The 5353-nt window shown below is 39.3% G+C and overlaps 1 pseudogene; it reads left to right on the top strand.

The window, feature by feature from the left end:
- Positions 1-237: 237 nt before the first annotated feature.
- On the top strand, positions 238-5139 carry LOC139781384 (uncharacterized; annotated as a pseudogene).
- The last annotated feature ends 214 nt before the right edge of the window (positions 5140-5353 follow it).

Below are 5353 nucleotides of genomic sequence, written 5' to 3'. Positions count from 1 at the left end.
TCCTAACCGTCCCGACCTAAAAAAGGTTCTAATAAATAACAAATCGATTTTTCTTTATCCTACTACAGCTGGTGAAATGACTAATGTCATAAACGGTCTAAAAAATAAAGCTGGTGGGGCTGATGGGGTTAGTGCTAAGGTTATTACAGAGTAATGAAAATTCAAATTAAAAAATAATGTATTACTTATTAATTTTTTAATAAGTAATTATTTCTTTACTTATTAATTATTAAAAAAGTAATCCAAAATGGAAAAACCGCATTGATTTATTTAAAAAATAATGCATAATAAAAAAAATCGCATTGATTATTTAAAAAGTAATGCGTAATGAAAAAAATCGGATTAATTATTTAAAAAGTAATGCGGGCTTCCGGTACTGAGTAAGTAGAGAGAAACACGCTGGTCAAACGCGGCAGTATTTTTTCGAGCTTAACTGCCGTTCCTTCGCCGTGGGGCGAATTTGTTTCAGGTAATTTGCATGCACAGATATGCAGGACGGACTGCAGATATAAATTGGCGTTGTGGAGGCTGAGCTGCGGCCGAATTTCGGGGATTCTGTGTTGCTGCGACTATTTAGAAGTTAGGTGATAGAAGCGGAAACAAGCACGGAGAAACCGAAGCCGGAGCACCGCGAGGCGTCACGCGTCGATAAAGAAGAGAGTGACAGGAGGAAAGAGGTGCTGAAGAGATAACAAAAACGAGAAGAAGACTTAGATGGATGAGAAGGAGGGGGAAAGCAAGAAAAAAGATACTAAAGACGAGAAGGAGAAGGGGACGATAGAAAAAGGTAGAACTACAGGAGGCAGGCCCACGAGAGCGGAGGAGCTGTCAAGAGTAAGAGATAGGACAGGAAGCCAAGGAACAATTGTAGAATACATAAAAAAAAGAGGAAGGGAGGAAGAAAAAGAAATAGCAGATAGGGCCGAAAAGGAAATACTGGAAAATTTTAGTAAAGAAAAAGGGTAATAAGATCGCCGCCAAACAAAATAAAAAGAGAGGAAGGGAAAGAAGAAGGCATGGAGGCGGAAAGAATGCTGAAAGAAATCTTAGCGAAAATGGAGGAACAAGAAAGAGAAAGAAAGAAGGATAAAGAAGAGATAATGAAAGAAATACACGTCCTGAGGGAGGAATATAGAAAGAGAGAAATGCTTTGGGAAGGGCAAAAAGCGAATTTAGAAAACAGAATAAAACAGTTGGAGGAGAAAGCACAAAAAGCGGAGAATTGCGGAGGCGAAAAGCTAGAGAGCAGAGAACTAATGGAGAGAATGAAAGAGATGGAAAGAAACGCTGAATTAGCCGAAAGGAGAAGAAGGAAGAATAACATAATTGTAAAAGGAATAAAAGTAGAAAGTGGAGGTGAAGGAAGGGAGAGGATGGTGAAATTACTTGAAGAAATCTCCAAAAAGAAGGTGGAAGTGGATGAAGTGCAGGTAATTGGCCGGGGTGAATACAAAATGACGCTAGTCAGATTTCATAGATGGGAGGATAAAAAAGAAATAATGTCAAAGAGGAAGGAGATAGGAAGAGCAAGAAAGATATATATGGATGATGATCTGACGGCAACAGAGAGGCAAATACAAAAGCAGCTATGGAGTATAGTAAAGGCGGAGAGAGAGAAGGGGAAGAAAGCAACGGTAGGATACCAAAGAATATGGATAGACAATTGTGAAAAGAAATGGAATGAAAGCACCGAAAGGCTGGAAAACAGAGATGTTTTTCAGAAAGAGTAGAGAAGAGTAAAGACTGGGAGAGGGAGAGAGGGAGAGTGAGAGAGGAGGGAGAAGAAGAAAATAAGGCGGAAAAAGAAGGGGGATTAAGGATATGCTTCTGGAACGTAGCGGGACTAATTAAGAAATGTGAGGAAACATGGGATTATTTGGAAAATTTTGATGTGATAGGACTAGTGGAGACATGGGTGGAGAACGATAAATGGAGGAAGATTAAAAACAAACTGTCCAGTAAATTTATTTGGAATTGTATACCAGCGAAAAGAGAACACAGAAAAGGAAGAGCAAAAGGAGGGATAATAACAGCGGTCAACAAGAATTTGAAATTGGTAGAGACTAGGGAGATTAGCGACGAAGTGGCAGAAATAAAAGTAGAATATAATGGAAACAAATGGAGAATAATCACGTTATACAGTCAAAAGATGGAAGATACGATGGATACACTAAGGGAGAAGATACAAGAAGAGGACGAAGAATGGTTGCTAGTAGGAGGTGATTTCAATGCGAGAACGGGAAGCAGAGGAGGACCAATGAATGAGGAAGAAGAGATAGAAAAGAGGAGCGAGACCAGAAACTCGGTAGATAAAGTTATAAATAGGGAAGGACGTATACTAATAGATAAAATAGAAGAAAGAGGATGGGCGATACTAAACGGGAGTTTCGGAAGAGAAGGGGGATGGACTTATATAGGAGATTTGGGATCATCGGTTATAGACTATGTCCTAGGGAATGATAGAGCAGGAGAAGAAATAAATATGGTGGAAGAAGGAATCAGAACGGAATCGGATCATGTTCCGCTGGAGGTGGAGTTGATGGGACCAAAGGTGATGAAGGCAGGTGGAAGGAAGAAAGAAATAGAATTAGAAAGAAGCGACTGGACAGAAGAAGGGAGGAAAGAATATCATGAGAAATGTGAAGGATGGGCGAGTACACAAACAGATACGGAAGATATCTGGAAGGAGATGAAAGAAAAAGTAAAGAGCGCTATAACGAAGCATAAGAAAAGAATAATACCATGGAGATTAGGAAGAAGAGAATGGTATAATAAAGAATGGAAGGAAAGGAAAAGAAGGCTGAGAAAATCGATGAGGAACTGGAAAAAGGGAAGGATCGGAAAAGAAGAGTTTGTGAGGGAAAGAAAGGAGCACAAGGAATGGTGTAAGGAGCAGAAGATGAGGCACGAAAGCGAGGAAGAAGAAAGAATAAGGAACATTAAAAACGAAGCGGAAGCCTGGAAGTATATAAATAAATATAAGAAAAAGAAAAATGAAGGGATAAGCGAGGAGATACAAATGGAGGAATGGAGAGACCACTTCATGAAAATGTTAGGAGGGACGGAGGAAAGAGTGGTGCTAGACATAGAAGACGGGGAAGAAGAAGACGGCACGAGGACGGAGAGTATAAACGGAGTCGAAGAAATATCAAGGGAGGAGGTGATCGAAGTACTAAAGAAACTGAAGATGGGAAAGGCAACTGGAGAGGACGGGATTGAGAACGAGGCGTGGAGGTTTATGCAAAAGGATGTAGGCGAAGAATTCCTGAAGCTAATTAACAGAATCTGGAAAGGAGAGGGTATACCGGGAGATTGGAATAAAGGTATGATCAGCCCAATATACAAAAGAGGAGAGAGAAACGACCCAAAAAATTACCGAGGAGTTACGCTAATGAATACGGCGTACAAGATATATGCAAGCATCCTAAATGCCAGATTGGAGAAAGAGATAGAGGCTAAGTTAAGGGAAGTGCAATTCGGGTTTAGAAGGAATAGAGGAACGATGGATGCAGTATATACAGTAAACTATGTTGCGAATAAGGAGCTGAGTAAGAAAAGTGGAAAGATTTTTGCATTCTTTGTAGATCTCAGAGCAGCTTTCGATAAAGTGGATAGAAGAAAACTGAATGAAATAATGAAGAAGATAGGAATTGAAGATAATTTGAGGCGAAGAATAATGGAGACATATAAAGAAACGAGAAATGTAGTGAAGATAAGAGACAAGAAGACAGAGGAATTTTGGACAATAAACGGACTGAGACAGGGATGCCCGTTGAGCCCGAATCTATTCAATGTATACATCATGGATTTAGAGGAAGGAATGGAAAAAGGACAAGCAGGAGGACTGGTGATAGGGAAGAAAAAATTCTGGACAGTATCATACGCGGATGACGTAGTGTTAATGGCGACGAGAGAGGCGGAATTGAAGGAAATGATGAGAAGATTCAAGAAGTATTTGGAAGGAAAAGGCTTGAGTTTGAGCCCAGAGAAATCAAAAATAATGGTGTTCGAGAAAGCGGGGGGGAGAAGGAAGAAAAGGGCATGGAAATGGGGGGAGGAGGAAATAGAGGAGGTCAAAGAAATAAAGTATCTAGGATATATACTACAGAAGAATGGAGGAGCGGAGAGTCATATAAAGGAGAGGATGAAAAAGGCTACAATAGCGATGAAGAGGACATGGAGCATAGGCGAGAGAATATTTAAAGAGGATTTCGGGAGAAGGATGAAAATGTTTGAGGCACAGGTAGAAAGCGTGGCATTATATGGAGCCGAAATATGGGGGTGGTTATACAAAAGCAGATTAGATAAAATAAAAAGAAAGTACGTTAAATAGATTTTAGGATTGGATAGAAGAACCCCGAATTACATAATATCGGAAGAGGCCAAAATAAAGGAAATAAAAATGAGGGCAATAAGGAGAGCTGTGAGGTACGAGGAGAAGGCGAGACAGTCAGAAAAGAAAATAGTTCAAGCATGTATAAAAGATCTAGAGAGGAGCAGGCCAAGGAAAGAGGAAAGCAAATGGGAGATGAAGAGAAGAGAACTAATAGAGAAGGCAGGAATGGAGAAGGAGCAGCTAGGGAGAGAAATGGAGGCAGAGGACGGGGAGGCGGCGGAGAACCTCGTAAGGAGAATAGAGGAAAAAGAGAAGGAAGAGAGACAAATAAGGATAAACGAGTCAAGATACAATAGCAATTATAAAGAGATTGTAACAGAGGAGCTACCAAAGTATTTAATAGGGAAGAAGAAGAAAAAAGATAGAATGTTGATAGCCAGATACAGATGTGGGAGCGAGGTAAAAAGCAGTGAACATTGGAGAGGGGAAGAGGATAGAAGATGCAGAATATGCCAAAGAGAAGAGGAGAATATAGAACATATACTAAAAGAATGCGAAGCGACAAAAAATGAGATACAGTTAAATGTATTTTTAGGAGAGGAAGGAAATGGACTGGAGGTAATGAAATGGATAGAAAAAGTTAGAAGGGAAGCGGAAGGGGGGGAGGGGACGGAAGAAGAATAGTGGGAGGGGAAATGGAAAGACAGAATGCTAGTTGTTTGTAAATGAAATATAAATGTATGTATGTAAAGGAGAAAGCGTAAATTTATGTAAGGGTTGACGGAAGTCATCCTAAGCCGCAAGGCAAGGATTAAATAAATATATATATATATTTAAAAAGTAATGCGTAATGAAAAAAATCGCATTGATTATTTAAAAAGTAATGCGTAATGAAAAAAATCGCATTGATTATTTAAAAAGTAATGCGTAATAAACAAAATCGCATTGATTATTTAAAAAGTAATGCGTAATGAAAAAAATTGCATTGATTATTTAAAAAGTAATCCGTAATGGAAA

The sequence above is a fragment of the Temnothorax nylanderi genome, unplaced genomic scaffold (assembly GCF_030848795.1).
Source record: "Temnothorax nylanderi isolate EJ_2023f unplaced genomic scaffold, tnyl_v1.0 TNYL_tig0333_pilon, whole genome shotgun sequence".
In the NCBI taxonomy this organism is placed as follows: Eukaryota; Metazoa; Arthropoda; class Insecta; order Hymenoptera; family Formicidae; genus Temnothorax; species Temnothorax nylanderi.
The sequence above is the reverse complement of the archived record's forward strand: the minus strand, read 5'-3'. Positions and strand labels throughout refer to the sequence as shown.